Source organism: Lepisosteus oculatus, chromosome 9, assembly GCF_040954835.1.
Source record: "Lepisosteus oculatus isolate fLepOcu1 chromosome 9, fLepOcu1.hap2, whole genome shotgun sequence".
NCBI classification, from domain to species: Eukaryota; Metazoa; Chordata; class Actinopteri; order Semionotiformes; family Lepisosteidae; genus Lepisosteus; species Lepisosteus oculatus.
This window is the reverse complement of record NC_090704.1, coordinates 40308549-40331198: the sequence shown is the minus strand read 5'-3', so window position 1 is coordinate 40331198 and position 22650 is coordinate 40308549. Positions and strand designations below refer to the sequence as shown.

General features: G+C 37.5%; 1 long non-coding RNA gene across 1 annotated transcript in view; it reads right to left on the bottom strand.

Annotated features, from left to right (window-relative positions):
• The window catches only part of LOC138241273 (uncharacterized), a 100169-nt gene that overhangs the window by 4761 nt on the left and 72758 nt on the right, over window positions 1-22650 (bottom strand). The window contains exon 2 of the long non-coding RNA XR_011190486.1: window positions 3908-3964. This is a non-coding gene — a long non-coding RNA (uncharacterized lncRNA). The remainder of the gene's footprint in view (window positions 1-3907; window positions 3965-22650) is intronic.

The following is a 22650-nucleotide window of genomic DNA, read 5'->3' as shown; positions in this document are numbered from 1 at the left end:
TTTTAACTTTCTCCCACTGTACCTACAGTAGGTTATTGAAGGTGCAGTGAAAATGGTAAATCCACTGATTCTTTGTTCCATTTTTGAAAGTTTTTTCCCCAAACAGACAGGGGTTAACTGTGTCCTTCTCTTCCCTCCTTGTGCAGCCTACAGTCTGAAAGCAAGTTGCGGCCTGAAGGCGAGTTCTGACAGAGCCCAAATGTAATGTCTTTCCTCTGCTCTGAAAGTCATGGTACAGTGCCAAGGCATATCCATCAACCATGCAACCTCTCATCTCTTCAAAAGCAATAGCAAACACTAGTGTTGATGCAAATTCCTTTTCCCATTCCTGCAAAACTCAATCCAAAGCGAACGTCTGAGCCTAAAACTGGATTAAAAAAAACTTGCATGACACACTTGTGAAGATGAGTACCGAGACTGTAGGAAAAAAAATGGTAAGACAAATTTCAAAGGTGGCAAAATAATATAAACTTGCTTGCCATCTGTCGTTGTTCCATAGAAATGCTGATATCAAATGTAGTGGTTTATTAACATTACACCAAACAGGAGTAACGTACAGTAGGTAAACAAATGATTTAAGCAAATAATTCCTTTGTGTACCTTGAACAAAGACTTTATCATTTACTGTATATGTGAAGATACACACTGTTGCAGAGGAAGGAATTTTTTTACAAGCAAATAATTCTGGAAAGATCTGAAAAAAAAATCTTTTTTTCTGGTTTATATTTTTTATTTGTAAATTAATTTTCTTAAAGGCAAAGAAAGATGCACATTCATACACTGCATGGTACATAATTATTTTCACATCTTTCCAATAATGGCTTTATAATGGCTTTATTTAGAATTTTTACAGAAATATTTGAGCTTGGCATTCCAATTTTCACTGAAGGATAGTGCTATTTTATAGATTGACAAACGCAAGACTACAAAAACAACCACTAAAAAGCAATTCTGCTTGAAATCATTGCTTCTATTAATATATTGTTAATACTAAAGAACTTCTCTGCTTTGCTCAGTCTAATGCCGGGATCACAGTAACCAAGAAAAAACTGAACAGGTAGTAAGTGGCTAATGTAAATTCAGCACTGAAAAAAAATCTCAGTACATCTATCTGTGCTAATTGCATTACATCATATCTCTGTTCTATTTTACCTGTCGCCATGGCACTAGGTTTGTCACTGCCTAGCTCCTGGCAAAGAGAAGCTGAAAGATGGGATTAATACAGCCTCAGGGGAGGAAAGACATGTCAGGGGATCTGTCAGCACTTTTTGCCATGTTTTTTTTTCTTCTTTATTTTTTGTTAAAGCTTCTGGAACCTGCAAGGTATCACATTCCCTGTGTCTTTGCCTATTTGTACTGTACCTAATAGTTGGGCTGGTGCCCATATCTCAGTATCGCCCTGCATCAGGCCCCAACCTGTCAGACAGGCTGACTTTGCCGGGTTATCGCCTAATCTATCTCTCTCCCGTATAGTACGCAGGTCTCAGTTGTGTGCTCCTAAGCACATACACCCCATGTTCCCTGATCCTTTTGTAGACATTAGACTCTGATCAGACATAGAGAAGGGGAAGGGGTCTATGATTACAACTTGCCCCATGCAGGTTGAAGGGGTCAATGAGAGTTTGCATCCCCAGCCCTCACCTCTCACTTCATTTTGGAAAGATTAACCTACTCTTACGTTATCGTTTCTGTCATGAGGACTAACTTGAACAATGTCTTCTATTGTGTCTTCCAGCTAATCCAATAAAACAAAATAATTTTGTGCCAGCTTCTTGTGGACAAGTGGACTTGTGCTCTGTGCATCTGAATCAGTTCCTTCATTTTCTTCAAAGTCTAAAACACTAGCCCTGTTTAGAAAGGTGTATGAAAATATACTGAAGTCCTGAGACAAAGAAAAACTCAAATCAAGGGCATAACAATACAGGGCAACAGTCCTGAATTGCATTATGTGTCCTCTGACCAATGAACTATTCGGAAGACTGCATTTCAGGTGAGACAGGGAGAAACTGCACTTACAGCAGCAATGAATCATGGAAGAATTGAACATGTCAAAACAAAGGAGAGGGATTTATTACAGTTTCATTAAATTAAAACCTGCTTTCTGAAGAGATTTGCTTCAATGATAACCAGCAATGTAAAATCACACATGGATAGCAGATTGGCTTATATTGTAGATCTGAAATTTACACAGACTTTAATGGGATCCAGGGCATTCTAAGCTTCTTTTTTAAGTCTGCACAGTTAGCCTGCTACTAACCATCCACATATCATATTAAGGAAAAAAATTCACACTTCGATGATAATTTAGTATTCTTAAAGGCAATGGACCACACCTCTATTGATGAGAAAATGAATCAGCTTCTGTGCAGCAGCACTGACTTATCTTCAATAAAGACCAGGTAACCATATTGTCATTCCTGGAAATACTTCTGAGAAAATCCCTGTTGGATTTATCTTCCCATGCTGAAATGCTGAAGCCAAACCCTTGACTGATAAGGCAAACCCTTGACAAGGAGAGGGAAAACAAAGAAGACATTTTTTTTCCAAATTGCGTAGACATTATTGATTGGCAAATATCCTAGAAACACACTTACTAGGAAATGAAGTTAGTTTCCTAAATATACTCAAAGCTGAGAGTAAGACAAGTACTGGATTTAAGCTCGTCTGCCAAGAAGACTTTAAAACAACAAGATAATCTGAGACCCAGCAATCCTAAAATAAATATGTTTTGTGAATAAAACATTTTAAAAGACTAAGAATCCTAAATAAAGAACAAAAGCAGCAACAACAATTCAATTCTTAGGCTTGATTCGGGTAAAAAATTATGATACTCTTTTTAAAGTCATTTAGATCAAGAGACCATAAGCAGTTAAATTATTGTAAATCAACCTTTGACTCAAAGACATTTTTTTGTTTTTTGGTACTGTATGTTATCTCTTTGTATCCAGGTATCTTGGGATAACTGTTCAAAAACAGTAATTCAGTAATAATTCAGTAATGTTCAATAACTGAAACACCACATTGTTGATAAAACCTATTGCAATTCCATTTCAGCAACTGTATTGGTATACTGAATTTTTAGCTTGGTTATGACAGTTTCCTAAACATTAAATGTATATGTAATTCAGCAGTATGATTGGCTTTCAAATAGTGCTTGCAAATAGTTTTTTTATTACAGAAATAAATAAGAAGTTATAAAGACTTTGTACTAAATAATGACAGTAGCCTAGTAGGTTTTGAAAACATCTCCATCACTTAGCAGATTGATATAACTGATCAGTTTAATTTCCACCTGCAATTCCAATTCTTGATTGTGATACACTACACAGCATTGAACTTGTAATTTAGTAATGTTATGCATCTGTTGAGTGTTTTAATTCTGTAGTGACAATGGTGCCATATACACTATACTATAATTCACTGCCTTGTAGTTATTTATGCAGTGATATTGGGCACATCTTTTGTAATTACAGTATATTTCAGCAATTATATCAATTGAGACCATATAGTATTATAATTATACTTCAGTCATGATATGGGTCAATTCAGTCTCAACATCAGTCCTACAGTTGGTGCTCCACTATTAGGTGCTGTGGAGCTTTGCAGAATATCACTTGACAAATGGTTTTGTGGTGGGCTTGTTGCAGGAGCATACCTGCATGTCTAACTCTCTGGATGTAAAGATCCCAGTCTTTACATGATTGTAAGAGAATGGCTGGGTTTACAGTAAAAAAAATACAAAATTTCAAGACTGTAAAAAAGATAAAACACCATTTGCTAGGGATTTGGAAATTATCTTGGATCTACCTAACTACACACCAGTGAAATTTTGCATGTATTAACTATTATGACTTGTTGCACTGTGAGACAAGTGAGAAGTAGCAAAGGTGAGCTTCCAAACTCTTACCTTCTACAGTCGTTCAGGCCACTATAACTCCAATTCTGTATTCGGCATAGGATACCACTAAAACAAAAAACAAGAACATTTGCATCAGTGTTACTCTGGCCTGAAGTTCATTAATAAAAAAACAATTAAATAAGGCAAACAAAATCCAAAAGTATCCAAGGGGTCTGTGCAGATATCTTAGAGGCTCCATTCAGCAAAAAATGATATACAGTATGCATTCCAAATTGATTGTGATTAAACTGTTATCTGTTTTGCATTAAATATGCCATTGCTTAACAATGAAGAATTCCTTCTTATGCAAGCTAGGTAAACCACAGATGAAGAGAAAAAGGCAAGGAGTGGTCAGGTTTATTAGTTTGCCAACATCTTTTGAGAAATTGATCACACTGACATTTATAACTGGGATAAATATTATTAAGGCATCGAATGTCCTTGTTTTAACTCTGGCATTCCCTTCAATTGCAAAATTGCTAGCAAACTAAGTATGGTCTCACAACTGCATGACTCAATGAAACCTGGAGAAATTCCTGACTTTTTCTTAATTGTGTTTTTCTCTGTTTGAGGAGACACAAAGACAATTTTGTTTAATGTACCATATGTAATGCATGGTTACTGTTCATCTGCAATGGCCCAAATTAGAATTGATCACTGTTTCAAGTGGTAAAAACAAATGCTGAATTGCTCACTATGGAGCGTGAGGTCAGAGGTCCTAATTTTCTGTTGTTGTACAGATTGTTGTGGAGCCATTGTTGTACAGTCAAGGCTCATAAAAGGAATTCTGCTAGGATGACATGTAAACTCAATTTCTCATGGGAAAACAGGTAAAATGTCTTGAGTAATGCCACAATCTGAGTATAATGTAACATAACAAACACCTATTCAGGAAACTACATGGATTGATCCTGAGCAGAGGTATCGTTTACTGCTCTTGAGTGTCCTGGTGACTGGCTGGTCACCCAGGCAACTAATGCACTGTTTCCAAGTGACAAAACCCTTCAACTTAAGAACCTTGAACAAAGTTATTCAGCACAGGAATTTGGAATGTTAAGAAAAAGGAAAAATACAGGGAAAAATATTTTTGGAGGTTTTGGAGGAGTTAAGAGAAGTGCTTTTAGGTTCTCTGGACCTGGAAAATAGATAACAGATGTTCTGAAAGTATTCTAAAGACAATGTTGAATCGCACAATAACTCTGGAAAGTACACTAAATGTTTCTCTCAAGGTAAATACATCTGCACTTAAAGAATAAGAAAAGTCAGTTGTAAAATGGTGTGTTATTTATCACCAGTGTTTTGCGTTTTTTTGTTTTGTCTTTGTATGAAAAGTCTTTTTGTGCACATCACTTGACAATATCTGCCAAGGAACATGACCAATGGAAATTCGCTAACGTCCTTTAATAAATGTATTTAATATAAGAGTCTTTTTTTGTTCTTTTACAAAAAGTCTTCATTCTATTCTTTCTCAGGTACCAAAGCAGACAGGCCAGATTCACCCTCAAATGCATTTCATCTGTCATAGCATGCTAGAAATAACTACTACTGTTGTGGCATTCATGCCACAGCTTGCATCTGCACCTGCAACCAAACACTATTAATATTGACTTGGACCACAATGGTTTCAGATCAGAAATTAAAAGCAAGATTAAGAATTAACAGCATGATACAACATTGACTGGAGATGACATCTCTAGCTGTGTCTACCCTAATGAAAAACTGGAATTAAAATACAAAAAAAATAATCCCAGGCCGGCTTTGATTAGCATCTGAGATCATGATCGGATCCCCCAGCTCTCTGCAATAACTGACTTCCACCGTCAGGACAACGGGAAGCAGATATTTTCTTATGAAAAACCTCCCGCTGACAGCAGAAGCTGGGATTAGAACTTTTCTCGCCACATCTGCTGTGTTTTCTCAGTTAGCCTTCACAAGGACTCCCTGACTTTCCTCTCTCTTTTATACCAGCCTGAAGCCCCTGGGAGCTGAAAACAACAGAAGCAGCCTCAGACCTTTGAAGAAGCTCCTAGCTTACCAAGAGCACAGAAAGTAGCCAGAAAGTACTGTAGCTCTATTGAGCAAACCCCTATCTATCCACCTCCCCTGTCTGTCCCTCTCTTTCCCTCCCTCTCACTCTCACATTCTGTATGTGCTCTAGCATTAAATAGTCCCCCAAGATCCTACTCTCCAGAATGTTTAAAACAGCTAATCCACCCATATGGAAAAGCAGATGTAAAGCTCAACTGAACAAAACAAACAATCCTTGCACAACACAGAAATAATTATTAAGGACGGCTATGCCTGGTATTTTGAAATGCAAATTAGATGGTGGCTCAGTGCCGATGACAATAAGAAAAATAATCTTAACCCCTCCCCCCCCAAAAAAAAAAATCCAAACTGTTCAAACATACAGAACAAGTAAGCAAATCAACAATAAAAACAGTGATGAAATACAGAACTTTCTAGGGACAATATTCTCAAAAAAGATCCGGAAGAAAATATTAAATAATTTTCAAGAAAAGGGGACGTTTATTAGATTTTGCTATATTTTATGACAGAATTTGTTCTCGCCAACAGCACAATTGTAGTTAAACTGAGTTTCGTTCTCAATATCCCCACAATTCTGGAGTTGCAGCTAAGGAAACGTGGCACTGTGAATGGCTGTTACCCCTTTTGCTACCAAGACTAACATACAGTAGGTATTCACAATGCAAACAGTTTGCATTGAGTGTATTCAGAACTATACTGAATCAGACAATATCAGAGGCAACAACTGAGAACAGGATATGATTTTTTCTATGGTATTTAATCAATACAAATTTGATTATTTATTATTTGCAGTAATATCATGAAGGATGCTCAGACTGTTAGGGCGTTTCAAAGTGTTAACTAAGAAAAGGTTGAATGGGAAAACAATATGATGTATTGCAATGTATATATTTCCATGTTAAAAGGACGGTCTGATAAAAGACTTAGCAGTAAAGAAAAAAATAGTCTTCTAGTCCAGAAACACACTATTTCAGACTTTTTTTTTATCTCGTATCCCAGAATGCCTTACCCCCACCCACACAGGCACAGCTCCCCCAAAAGATTCGTCCCTTTCACACAACCCCCCTCCTAAGGCCCACTAACACCCTCGGGGACGCTGGCACAACCTTGCGCCAGTCCTCCTCTAAACTGGTCATGTGAGACAACCCATTCCACCCTGCAAATCAGATTACAGTTCTGAGCTAAGGCTATGCTCGTTTCCATTTTACTGGATTGAAGCAAGAATCCTAATCAGATTTACTCAAAAAACATGCCCACTTTCTTTTCTTGGGTTTGTCTTTCTTAAAGCAAAACAACTTCAAGCCTTTAAAAAACATTTTTACAGAGCATTCCTCTTGACTGTACTTGTGAAGGTATTATAAAACCAGTAAGACATTCAGATTCAGCACAGTCAAAGCTATTATGATATGGCTTTACACTACAGTCTAATAGTTTGGGAATTTGGGATAGCTGTGTTTGGTGCAAAGTGCGGTCTCTTACTAAAAAAGGAGTGTCTTAATTTTTGTGCTAGCATACAGTGTATTCAAATAGTATCACAAAACCACACTGCACCCCCTCCTAATAATTGAGGCTTGGGTTTACTTTAATAACAGTGTGTAATTTTAGTTTCAGGGACACCTGAATCGCTTTAAGGAGCGTGAGAAAAGTGGTGTTCCTCTTACACCCTGTAATAAACAACTAATAAATCTTAATTGTTGTTAAAAGCTTCTGCTGTAAGAGCACACGTGGAAACTTGTTGATTGCAACGGAAGAAAAAAATAGCATGTGAGGGACCCACCCAGATGCTCTAAGGACTCTCTCAATCTCAGCACTAACCTACTGTGAACCTGAAATAAAAAACAAAACAAATCGAAAAACAAAGTACAAAAAACAATTAGTATTAGATTAGCCACTTCCTTGCCCCATTGCCAAATGCCTCTCCACCTGGAACACGATGATGAGACATTCAGATAAATAAATCATACACAGGACAGTATAACAATAATTTTTATTACATAGAGTTCTTGTCCCAGAGGATTCCATAGTCCTTCACATACTGTATAAGAGGTGATTCACTTCATGAACCATTGAAGTATAGAACTCTCCTGGGTAAAATACAGGCAGCTCCACTACACAGCAGGTAGAGACATCACAAATCACTTCACCATTTCAATTAAGGAGGACCTTTAAGTAAGTTGGATTGAACAAATCCAAAGCAGAATTTAGCCAAGATAACATTGTTAACACCCACCTTATGAAGACTGCTGTTTGTTACTAATCTGTCTAATCTGAAAGACAGTGTGTGCATCCCCTTTTGCTGTACTGGAACAATGGTTTAAAAGTCCAGAAGGAAGAGTGTTACCAATGGGTCCACTAACAGCAACAACCAGAGGTTGCTCATTCCTCAAGTGCTGACTAGGTCCAAGCCCCACTTACAGTAGCTTCATAGATTAGAAGACAGAAGGCTAAAGGATGGTATAGTATCTGTATACTGTACATTTACCGCAAGAATTCACCTCAATACAAAATTCTAGCAATAGGTTCTGTAGTTTAATTAACCATAGAAGCCTAACACACCGAAATACTTAGAAATCGGAGAACTACTGTACTTCTCATGCAAAAATCTGCAGCAGAATCTGTGCTAGCACTGTGCCTGTATATACTGTACTTCAACTTAGTAAAATTGATTCCAAAATTCAGGCCAGTCTAATAGAGAGTTCCTCAAATAGATGCATTTTTAATGTCTGTACAATGTGGCAAAGGCAGCTTTTGGAGATCATATGAAGACTACAGGAATTTTTTAAACTATGAAAAAAAATATTTTTACCACATAGTCAGACCAGTCCATAGAGAAACATCACTACAATCTAAACCAGGATAGGTTTGGAAAACTAGCGAAAATGCAGATATTTCGAGTGATCAAAAAGGAATACAATGCCGCAACATACATGGCTGATAAATATCAGATTCTGTAAAAAGAAAACAATTAAAGCAGCAAGATCTGAGAAAGCCAGAGAAAATTAGCTACCATGCTTCTGCAGTCATTCTTCTTGATAGACATACTTTCCTTGAAATAGAAATGCTCCCAAGATATAGCTACAGTACAGTACATCCTTTATTAAAACAATACTTGTCAATGTTTATGCTATGACAATTTAATACTACAACGTCCGCTGTGGTACTGTTTTTTTAATCTTATTTTTCTCCAGATAGTTTGAGGATTATATTTATTTGGGTCAGTTCTGTGTATTTTCTGTCTTTCGTGAAACTACCTCAGAGACAAAAATACATATTCAAGACAATACAATCAGCTGGCCTTGAACCCATGCACTTCAACAACTACAATGTTGCAATTTATAGCCTTCTATTCAGATACCTTGCACTGCACTCTGTATTTCTGAAACTTCTGCTGTGAAACTGGAAAGGGAATGGTGATTTTTAACCCTGTTCTTCTTGCTACTTGCCTGTTGGATATATAATTATTACGTTTCAGATATTGATGTCATATCCCCATGAGCACTATATATTCTCTTGGAAACTGACAGATTGTAGGGAGGTTAAATGTCTCTTAACCCTAGTTTTTAAAACATCAGTTTCCATTTTGAGTTAGCTACACCTTTTTTAAGCTATGTATAAGTAATGGACCACCATTTTAGAAAGAAGGAGCGTTAGGATATTATTAAGTGTAATAGTGCATGTACTGTTAGATTGTCTACCAAGAAAATAAAGTGAATGCTGATTAAATGCTTTTGTAGTCATTTTGATTTACTAATTCATGGCAGATCATAATAAGACTCAAATGACTTTGTTGCATCTGAACTAAATCCCTTCATTAGTATATTGACTGGATACAGGTGATGAGGCACCTAAACATGATGAATTTCACTCTGATTCTTGCTATCAGTACTGTATGTTGGGGGTTGAACGAAGATATCTCAGCATTAAAGCCTGTTCCCTGTTTAGCAACATTTCGCAACATTTAGCAACATCAAGATTTCAAACGCATTGGTGAGTGTGGTGTAGATGCTCCGAATGCTAAACTAACTACTGCATACAATAGACCAATCAACAAGGATGTCCCAGTGTGATGGTCTGGGCAGGTTTGTTTTGCTGTTACAGATCTCCATTTGTAGTGATTGATGGCAACTTCACTACATTTCACTACACTACAAGGATCAGGTACTGCCTCATTTGATGATTTAGGCTGATCCTGATGTGACGAAATTATGATAGGGCTCGCCAGACATGAGCCCCATTGATCTGAAATAATACATGGCATCCCGTGCTTTGATACAAGTGAACAGGCCCTTGCCTGGGACTTTCACAAATCATCCTCTATTGATCAACCCAATTGATGACATATGTCATTAAATCACACATTAAACTAAACAAGTGGCAGCACTGGTGGCATACTGGGAATGAACATATTGTTTGCTTCATGAACTCACATTCTAGTGCTGTTCGATAAATGTTACGATACTGAAACACATTGTAGTAACTACACAGTTAAAAAGTAGTCCTCTTGAGAAATACTTTGTTCCTGATGTTCTAAAAATAATGATAGATCATGTGAAAAATATCTGTCTTCAAACTCCTTTTCGAGATATGCTACTTTAATTCCTACAAACAGTAATTAACAATTTTGCTTGTGGGCCTCAGTAATTATAAGATTAAACCATGCCAACGTTGCACACATTTGACTGACAGCTCCTTAAGAGGTGGCTCATGAGGGGATAAGCACTATATTGTTTCTGTTAATGCATTATCAGGACAGGAGCACTAAAGCTCCATGAGGAATGAACCATAAACTTTCACCGTTCTTTGTAAAATTAATATGGGAAATGGTGTGGATTCTATAAACAAAACTCTCGTTTGATGCTGAAGCAATTTCCATGCCCTGCTTTTCAATTATTCCTGACTGGCTGATTTTTTCCATCTTTGTTTTAAAATTTTCTAAGCTACACACCCCAATTGTTCCTCTATCACTTCCAATTCTTTAAGGTTTATTGTTTATGGTTTATTGAGCCCAGCCATGCTAAAGACAGGATCCATTGTGACAGTTAAAGTTCCAGTAATGAGAAAATAAACACAAAATGTAGCAGTACAATTTACTCTTTCAGTCAAAAAAGTCTTAAAAACAGGCCCACTGGTCTTAAATAGTGAAGGAAATTCATCAGAAAAGTGACACTGCCAATTTCTTTTTGCAATGGGATTTATTTGTTCCATATAAAGTTTGAATGGCATTTTTTCTGGGTCTGACAAACAGAATCCTGAAATACTCTTCAAATGAAGCACAGGATATTCAAGGGTAACAGATCTGGGTACCCCACTCTTGCCCAGGTCAAATTGGCAGGATGACACGGCCGTGAGGAAAAGATAAGCTGAGACGATGACAGGCCGGAAGGATGAGCCGGGGAGTTGTTCCTGAGGTTTAGCAGGAAGACCGGAATGGCTCAGTCATCTCTGGGATCAGAATTACTGTTCTCCATTACAGCCAGGTGAGTTAAAAGGCCTTAACACTGCAAACAAACGGCCCCATTTCTGCAGCAGCATTGCACTCCAAGTGTAGTTACTAGTGATGTGTAGGGTGACTCACACCCGGGGGTGGGTGGGTGAGGGTTGACCCACGGGTCGGGTGAGGGTTCATTTCCCACATTCGCGGGCGGGTAAAAAGTAAAAAACTAAGCCGACCCGCACATTACTAGTAGTCACCACAACCCAACCGAATAGCGCCTTTTCCTATCTAAAACAGGGGGGTCGACCGACAAGTAAAAGCAAGTGTTTAAAGTCATGGTTTGTCTTTAAAATGATTTCTTAATAATCAACTTTCCACAAGTGCTATGTGGGTGCACAAAATAGTTGTATTTTTAAGTGTAGTCTCCTATTCTAAAGTGACTTAGATGAGTATAAAAAGCTTTTTTTTCTAAAGACAGACACATGGAGCCTATCAGAAAACTGTGGTTTATGACATCATTGTCAAAAGACCTATCTATAACTGACCTCCTTACTGCAATTTTTACAACATAGCCACTGGCTTAGTTCTGTATCCCATATATCATACTTTCAACCATATGCCATCTATATCTAAGGAACCCATATGGATACCATTTTCAAACTTCATTAGCATCCTGAGCACAAGCACCAACTGTCAACAGTCCTGGCAACCCTGACTATGCCCTTCATCGTTCCAGCATTTTCCGATGACATCTACAGGTTTAATAAAAGAATAAACTTCATTAAGATTTTATCCTGCATCTGCTCTCACAGGCAATCTAACTGTGGTGATTTCCTTTAATAATTTGCCAGTTGCAATTTGTGGACAAAGCATGGGTAACTGACAAGAATGACTTTTCATTAGCCATGGCATTTTTGCTCTTCAGGAGCCATTTTGTAATTAAACAGTAATGTTCCACACATCTGGAAGCAGCTGACATTGGAGATGATATTGTTTTTGGCATTCATCTTGATGAAACCAGCCCTTCATTTACAGTACTTAATGCCTCAAAGCCGAACCCAAAATCTGAATTATATTTATTTCTCATAACATAATTCAATGATGCTCGGAAAAAAAAACATACATTTGTTTTACCTCAAAAGGGCAATGATGTACTGTATTTTTATCATTTGTTATGTATACAAAGAGGGTATAAAAGGATTATGTTTTGACAAATTTTGGAAAATTCATGTTTATCATCAAAAGTTACGGCATAGATTTTTTTTACTTCAGTTCTAAGTACATATAAGAAGATTATACAAACCATTTGACCCATCTTGCTTAGTGGTAGTGAGTGGTTAACCGATTCAAGGAACTCCTCCAGCCATTTCTTGAAAGAAGGCAGGGTATTGATAAGAACATAAGAATGGTTACAAATGAGCAGATGACATGGAATTCAAAATGGGACCTCATACATGCAAAGTATACACCTACCACCTAGCTGTATTCCAGCTCTGTATCACAGTTCTCACTCCTACAAGGTGTAAGACACACTGGATGCATGGGAAGCTACAGAACAGGACAGCCTGATAAAGGGTGCAGTACAAATACAGTACTTTTTCTTTCTTTCTCCAAATGTGAGAAGATGTCATTATTCCAGGCTCCTTGTTTAACTTTTTTTTTTGCAAAATCCATGTTTAAAAAAAATAATCTTATTTGATAACTGGAAAAACAGTGTTTATTAGAAGAGATTATGCAACTTTTTTGGAACAGCTCATACGTTTAAAGTTATTGGAAAAAAAACTTTTTACCACATTAGCAAGATAGTTGAGATGTCTACATTATATTCACACATTTTGTTGCAAGTTTAACTTTTTCATTTTGTGCTGCAATTCTTACTAAATTAAATGAAAAAAAACCTTATACTCAAAAATACTTCTTAAGCTAAATGTAAAAATGTAAAAATGATCCAAAAATTTAAATTGTAATAATTCAAGTGTTTTTCATGTATTTGAAAAAGGCCTGTTCATCATTGTTTGTGATGTGTGATTGAGGAGTTAAGTCTGAAATAAAGGCCAAAGGTGAACAATCTGCTTCTACTGTTAATGCTTATTAATTCCAGTCACAGAGTCTGCTAAATTCTTAAAGACCGTACAAATCAATGTACATTTTATAGAAACACAAGAATACCATAAGGAATGCATTCCTTTATGCCTACTTATTTCAGATTATTTAAAAATACGATATGGAATAAGTACAGAAAGAGATATGTAAATGATTAATGCACTGCAACATTAAAAAAGCATCAGTATTTCCTATGCAAATATGTCTGGGTGAAAATGAGAAAAATAAGAAAAATATTCTCCTATGCTGTAGAGTCCAGGGCACTACGGGCTTGAGAGAGCCTGTTGAGCCCAGTTCTGGAAACCAATGCGTGGGCAGCTATAACCAGGCCTACCCTTTCACTGAAAAAGATCTCCAACTCTCTAGCTCTGAGACACTTAGACAAATACACAGTAGGAAGGGCATATGAAAAGGTGTTGAAACTGAGCGGATTTCGGTTTTCAGAATGTCCTGACATCCTGCTAAAATTCATCAAAGCTTCTCTTCAGGAAAAAAAAAAGAGAAAGGGAAGCAAAGAAGAAGAGAAAAAAGCAGTCCCCTTGGCCTCCTGCTAATACCTATCAGAGCTGGGATAGAATATCATCCGCTCAGATGTGCAGCCTTTTCTCTCTTGCTTGCTCTCCCTGTCTCTAACAGAGCGGATGTTGCGGATTTCTCCCTCTTGCCCACAATGTCACTGTTGACGTTTGGCAGGTCTCACTGTGTGTTAAGGCAGTGGAGGCTGCTGGTCTTTGATGGTGGCGAGCAAGGGGGGCTAGATGCTAACACAGACCAGACAGGAGATCAATTGGCTTGTCTCCTCCAGTAGAGATGCGGCAGGAGAAGGGAATTAGGGAGGAGGGGGGCTCCTTTCAAGTAACCCAGTAGGCACAAACAGGGCACATATGAAGCACTTAGTAGTGGTGACATCTGACGGCTGTGTTAGCTTTAATTTGCTGACAACGCAGTATGAGAAAAGCTCCTTTTAGAGGCTCCATGGCAGGAACAGTCAAGTCTCCTCACACCATCAGAAGTGTGAGGTTGTAGATTTCTCATTTTTACAACTGTTAGATGATACACAATATTTTACCGATTTATTAATATAAACTAATACTTTCTGTACTTTCACTGACGTTTAGCACTCTTGCTGGTGATCAATGAAAAGACTGAGCTAGTCTATGAACAGTATTTTTGGTATTTTTGTTTAACTGTCTTCTTGTTTTGGGCTATAACCAGGCCTTCATGTTGATTGCTCTTTCCCTGGACATGCACTGGTCAAATTTGTTCTGTTGTTTCAACAGATACATAACAGCTTAACAGCAAGTAATTGATAAAAACCATTTGACATGTTTACTATACATGTAAACATGAATTGCCACTTTACCAATGTCCCATTATTCATTTTTGTCACGTGAACGGAAAAGGAAGATTCATTTTTTATTCTTTTTCTTTATTGGAAATTGTTTTTCAAAGGAAAAAACAATACGACTCCCTTAGTCCACAAATGTGCAGTTTGTATAAGTGCTCTTCTTTGAACTAAACGTAAGCTGCAAAACTCTCAAGAGCTTGTGTATATGCTTTCAATACAGAATCGATCATGAACAAGTTTCATATCCTTTCACAAAGCCAGCCTCGTAGCTAACCAAAAGGCACGACTCTTTTAAACAAACCATTCCACTGAAACATCAGAAAGACTGCAAACACACCCAAAGTCAGTTCAGTATCACAACCCGTCCTGAACCAAATATTTCACATAAGCATCTATTCTTTAATTAATCCCTCCCGGGGGATATCTTGGAAAAAGGGAGAATTGGATCCGGACAAAGCCTATTCTCAGTATGAATGTAAATTAGTGGATCGAATTCCAGCCCAGAGATTTTTTGGAAAGTTGAGTGTTGCACTCTGCCAGATTTCTGTCAATAATTCAAACCAGCCACAAGCGGCCTTCTTACACCACCCAGTCTAGCGCCTGATTATTATTAAGTCTTTAATTCTGACCACACACAAGGTCTTGCTCTACCTCTCTCTTCTCCTCCTTATGCAATATACAGTATATACACACACACACTCAGACAGACAGACAAAGGAAGAGATTTTTGATTTGTTTGCAAGCAAAAGGCTGAACTATATTAGATTATTTCTCATTCTCAATATTTTGAAAGGCCTTTATGAAACGAGGTGCTTTAAGAATGACTTGACCAAAACACCTAATTTCTTCAGTCATTTACAGTCCTCCAAAGTCTCATGAAGTACTGAAGGCTAAGAAGCCTTCTAATCTTAAGATTAGAGATTTTAGGAGAAAAAACAATTGGTTTAAAAGAAAACAGCACTGCTTTTCCCTGGGGGAGAGATCAATGGAATATCTTCAACAGTAAAATACAACCACATATCAGCCAACCTCTAAAAACAGTTACTACCAGCATTTATAAAGTAAGCTTTGGGAATTCAGGAAAAGAACGTAAAGCTTAAAGAATTAGTCAAGCTAGCTAGTCAACCAACCTCATAATTTGGTTGGTTGTATAAACGTTCAACCAGGTCAATGAGGCTAAAATTCTGCTGCCTTCTGTGAAGGTGTTTTTGAGTCATTGATTTTTACAGCACAGAAAGGGTCTTCTGTTTAGCTTCCTATGTCTGAAACCTTCATTTTTATGGAATGTTTTAGTTTTTTTTAAATAGTATTTACTGCTACCTCTTCAAAAAAGACTGCAGATCAAAATCTGAATCAGACAAAACAATATCTGCTGTGCTACACAAAGTTGATGGCTTTATCAAGTTTCCAACTGAATCATGGTTGGTGGACTGTCTGGACTATAGAAAGTCCCTTGAAAAGTGTTAAAAATTGCCAGAATAAGGTCACATCTTATTTACAGTTCCCTTAATGTCCTCCTCTCGGTACACTAGAATGACAAATCCCCTCTGCGCTCTTGATACAGGCAATTTGAAAGACAAGGGCTGGTATGTCTCCGAACATGTGGTGTTTAACATCAGCTTCCATCTGCTTCATTGGAATGAGTGGAAAAAGCAGAGAAAAGGTGAAATGACTAATACAGGACTGATCTATGCTGGGACTTAAGGGAAAGAAATATAAATAAACAAATTACAAAGCCAGCCTAAATTGTTAATGGTGGACAGGCAATCCTTCGGGTCAGGTTTTTTTGAACATCTGGTTCTAATTCAACTGTTTATCATTTTATATTAAATCAAATTAAAACTTTAATATTTAATGCAACACCAGATGGACCTGGGGCAGGAGCAGTGTGGTTTGTTTAATATCCCTGTAATTGGCTGGATTTTCTCAAGCGCACTCTATGAAAGCCGTGCGCTAAAAAACTAGAGCAGAATGGAAAAAAATATGGATAATAAAAAAGGATTAAATAACTGCCAGTTCAGGGATATGGTTGATCGCTGACATTTCAGCATCATCACTGTGAATTAAACTATACTAAACTATGAAAGTTGTATTTATAGAGGCATATGTAAGGTTACTTTTTTGTATTAATTGAAAGACATCAGACTACTGGGGAAATGGATGTGTTACCGTTTCTAAATATAATAGCGCACAAAATAACATTTTTTGTAATACAAAGCACAAACCTGGTCAGGTCAGGAGATTGCTGACTCACCATTTGATGAAGGCTTTAAGAAACTCAACTTTTTTTTCTGCAATTACAGAAAGGATTATGAATTACAAAATTTTAATCTCATTTAACACAAATGTCTAACCATTCTACATCAGTGATAAAGAATAATGCGATATTTAATGAGACAACAAAACACAGACCAATGCTTAATAATTCATAGGAAGTAAATGCACATACATCCAAAACAGAACAGAACTATACAGTCACATTTCCTCGTCTTAAAAAGAGATCCACTTGGCTGAATCACTGCATGAAAAGTAATCTGACCTTAAGTTTAAAACACTCAGCAAATACTGAAACTCGATAATCTCAGGAAAGTTCTTTATTATTGAACTACCAAGCATATTTTTAACAACGCAGAGCAACAGATTAGACTAACAGCAAACCAAAAAGCAGAATTGCAACTGCAAAAACACAGAACTGTAGCATTGTATCTCCCAGGCTTTCGTAAAAGCATGAACTGGTCCCAGAAAAAAAAAGTTTTTTGTAAAAAAGGAGTGACATCAGAGGGTATGCTTCATTACATCAATGAAGAATATATGGAGGAGGGGGGGGGGCTCTCACAAGGGAGTTCATCTGAAATTGAAAACTTTTTCTTTCCTTTTTCTCCACTGCATAGCTTAAAACCTGCATTGCTTTTAAAATAGAGAACAAAGGGGCAAGCAAGTGATGCATTGCAATGTGCCTGGGTACATTTTTCTGCACTGCACCCCAGATCTTCCTCACAAATTAGAGTTTGCTTTTTCAATGTGGAAAATGCTGAAACAAGTGGTTTTTCCTTTTGCTTGGGCGTGCTGTTCCACAATGTAGTACCTGCTGGGGTTAGAGACAACATAACCAGAGAGGGCCTTTTCTGCCCAGCACAAAAGCAATCTGGGGTGTAATTCAGTCGAGTCAGAACAAACTAACCCTTTTAATCTTGCCTTCGCCTGCCTTTGATTCCAGCTCTTTTCGGCAGGGCCGCCGCCTCGCCACCCCCTACCTCCATGCTTTAATCCCGTCTTACATGACTAAATTTGTCTGAAAGCCACACGCCAAAGGTGAAAGCCAAAGGTGTTCCGAGATTAAAAAGAACTCTGTCCACAAAATCCAGGACCACCTGCTTATCAAAATAAATTGCACACAACAATAAAGAGGAAAAAAAATCCCCTGTGATCATCCCAAATAAAAGAACAAATTGCTCTTCCACATCACTGGCTCTCCTGGTCAGTGCAGCTCATCCTCGCATAAAAATAGCCTGTGCTATGCAGAAAATTGTGTGTGTATGTGTTTGTACACAGACAGATGGGTATATGGATGGATGTATGAATAGAAAGAGACATTTAAGTACATATAAAGACAATAAAAGGCCTTTCATCATATGCTCCTGTTCCTACTCATGTTTCCTCCTGTGTTGTGAAGGTATTATTATTACAAATATTATTATCTTTGTTATTAGCACTATCAGTATTATTACTGATAGTTATTAGTCATTTGGATCCAATAAGCCTTACATAAGTTCCAAGTAGATAAAAGGAAATTGAGTAGTCACTCTCATTTACAGATAAAGTGCACCCGCTGCATTCATCTCCTGCCATCTTCTTGTAGCATACTGGTTATTGAGTTGAAACACACGGCTTGCTTTGATTTCTAAACTCTTAGAGGTTTTTCAGGTTACATAAACAAACGAATCATATCCTGAAATGCCAAATATTAACCCCCTACGTACCAAAAACAATTCCCAGAAGCCTTGCTTTTTTCCATGTGACGATCTGGACGAAAGTCAAAGAAGATGATGGGTGGTAAGAAAGAAAAAGATGGCTGGTAGTGCCGTCCAAGAAATGCCTAGGACCCACAAAACAAGAAAACCACAACAACATAAACTTGGTTTTAAGCATTTCAGAATGCTACAAATGCAAGTCACAATAACCTACAATATATACAGTAAAACCTTTAAAGCACAAGATGAATTGTATTAGGAGTTTGGAACAAATTGCACAAATCTCCATTTCCATTTAAGACCAAGTCTTATCTAGCTCTAAAACCTTATTACTTGACGTGAAATATTTAAGTCTCAAGAGACCAGAGTGAGTGTCGGCTCTGAATCACTACTCCATCTTTTCCAAAATTACAGTGATTGAATGTATCCATTTTTGAAACATTATTTTGAAATTTGTGGTTTCCCACTGTATTCATTAAGCATACGTTACAGGGGCGGCTTCAATACATTTTTTGCTAAACCTGGACCTAAAAGGCACATATTGGAGCCACTGCCAGAAGATGCGATAAGAGACATGATTGTCTGTGGCCCTTAGAAATGCTGATGAAATGCTGAGGTGCTCCTGCAGAGAGTCCTGTGCACCATGTGAACTCCTCCTCCCACAATGCACTGCGGAGGAGAGCTCAGCTGACGGAGACGAGGAGAGCTGCGGCACAGGTTGTGGCTAGGGAGAGGAAGGCCTGTGGTGTGAGAAGCCTCAGAGTGTTTACAGAATCCTGACCTGCGAGTGGGAGCTGTTCTCCCCCAGCACCGTGCACTGCGGCTGGGAGAAGGGGATTCCCGTCCAGATGACGAAATGTGGACATGCAGGCTAACCTCACTTGACACACTCACAGGACAAATAACGTCAAACGCCTTCCCCTTTTGCTTCCATTGCCATCACAGGCTCACCGCATTTTTTCAGAAGAACGTAAAGAAATTCAGAATCTTCACTTCAAGTCAAATTATTATTTTTTTTTACATTCAAACATCTACATTTCACACATACTAGGAATTCTGAGGTTACATTTCTCTTTAAGAAATAACTGTGCTTGGAATTGGTCAAGTGCTGTAGTACATGATGGCTTTAAGAATGGGAAAACATGAACTAAACTGAATTTGCTCAGAATCCTGACTTGCAATAAAATTGTAACCTGTTTCATTCCTCTGAAGGACATTGGTAAAGTTGTGGAATAAATGAGGGCACTAATTCTCTACACTGTTTCTTTAATTTTTTTTTTCTCGTTCAAGGATTCATTCGGAGCTACAGTACACAGCCAAAGGATCTGGAAGATGAGAACACCAATGGAGGTCCAGCACAAAAAAAAAGTTAAGCTCTTGTATAAAAAGTTAAGACTCAAATAGAACTTCCCTTTCAGCCTCACAGCCTTTCACCAACACACAAATACAAAGAACTATATTAGGTCAGTCCTTTGTCAACACATTTATTTTACACTTGAATTACAGAAAAGGAAATTTAATATATATGTAACTTGTCGGGACACTGCAACAGAAAACCTCAGGGCGCCAGTCGGAAGAACAAGACAAAGGAGAGAAAAAAATAAGGACAAAGCATATTTACTTTCTAAGAACTGATCTAATAAATTGTGACAGGTAGGTAAATACACACCAGTACTTGGTTAATAATAAGGCAATCAGGTGAGCTGATTTTGGCAGATGTGGTAAAAGACAGCCATGAAACAAATGATCCTGACTCATCGGTTTTAGAGCCCCTGTATGAAATGTTTCAATTATCGGTCTAAATCCGCCCAAGCATGCAACACTGTTTCAGACACAAGCAATTTGTACAAAATATTGTTTCTGGCTTATGTGTAAAAAAAATAAACTGTTACTATTTAGAAATGTCTGACATTCTGCACGTTGTTGTTCTGTTTGGACAACAAGCTATCAGCAAAGTACAGCATGTGTCACAAATTATGACCTCGTTATGTTTCTTATCAACTTTATGGTACAAATAAAGTTATTGGTATTAGTATGTAATATAAAATTAAACACAGTAAAAAATCACAGGTTGTACTTAGTGGTATTATCTTTTGGACTGCACTCTCAATACAGTCTGTACATTAACTTTTTCTTTCTTAAGAAAAACAAAGCAACCACATTTTCCCTTCACTGCTTCCAATTCATCTGAGGTTTCTGTCAAAACTTCCCAGCTCCTTAAAATAAATCTTACAGTGGCGCCCATGTGATCCACTGGCTGTGTCAGGATTGGCCCCAAGATGTGTTTTATTTGACACTTGTGGGATGGGTGGGGGGGAGCCTTGAATACATCACAGAAAACAAATTCTCAATTCATCACCATGGTGATGAGTCAACAGTAGGCCATTTGAAAAGGCAGAAAACTGGAGCACAGGCTGACCTGGAGTAGTTAACAATTCACCCCCATATCCGGCTCCTAAATGAAGCTGCAAACATGGAAAGCTTCCAAGTCAAAAGGCCCCAGACAGATTAAAAAAAGGACACTACCTTGGGTAACTCCTTGACAGACATACCGACATTATGAGTAGGGTTCTCTAAACAAGCACTGATGCACATAAGGAAAGAAGTACTGTATGTAGCATACAAAGGGGCAATTTCTTCAATTACTCTCTTCCATTCCTCATCAAAATACATAATTAAAGAGTATCAACCTTCAAACATGTTTCATAGATGTTTTTATTGCTTGCCTTAAATTTCCAAGTGGGTGGTCAGCAGCATCACTCTGACAATGAACATTATTTTTAATTTAATCTATCAGATACTTAAAGCCAGACTTCCAGAAGAATCAGTCAGAGTACATTTATGATTTAATTCTCCTCTGATTTTTAAATTATGTAGCTTTGACAAAGCCAGTGAATCTTCAGCCTTGACTGCTGTATTTTGTGTTGCCAGTACTTTAACACAGATAATTATTGAAAGAAGAAGGCTTTATTCAAAATGCCCACAAAAAGCTAACTTTACCAATGCCACAGTCTGAATTAGTGGTCTTTTAATAGACTTCTCACATTCCAACATTAAACTTGTGCTGAAATGTGGCAAAAGCATGCTATGACAGGAATATTATATATATATATCTTTTTTTGCCTTTATAATTTGCTAGCAAACAAAACACTTAAATGTTCTTTTTAGGGTCTAACATAAAGCCAGGAACTGACCACTGGGCTTAGCAGTATGGGCGATGTACCTGTATGAATGTTACATCGAGTGGAAGTAAACCTGTAATCTAAGAAAGAAAAGAATCAATTAAAACAAGACAAAAACATTACCATATCTGAGATTATAAGAATCTCTACCTCATAAAAGACAGAAAAAAAGATTAAAAGGTGAAAATGAGAGAAAACCATGTAATAACGTGAATCTGAATATTAAGCCATAACACGAAAGGAGAAAAAAATAAGTGGCACTACTGAGGTCAAAGGTCATCAGCCCATTGTCCATTTCCTGTTTGTTGCTAGGCTATAGCATGCATTTGATGAAGAATATAAAGATCCACTAAAGCAAGGCTTCAGGTAGATTTGAAGCACATTTACAAGGCAATTTCCCACGTTCAAATACTGCCAAGGGAAAAAAGATTTCCACAAATATAAATTCTGACCACAAGAATCTCCATGAAGTAAGTCAGACTGCCGCTATAACTCAACCAAAATAAAATCCAGGGCAGCAGAATGTTAAACAGAACACTTGGCAATTTTCACATTTTTATTGAAGTGTAACTCATAATATGTTGGCTTACTGCAACAAACAAGCTGCATAGCAAAAAAGCATCAGATTCCACAATACAAACTTTTGATGAAACGTAGTACTCAAA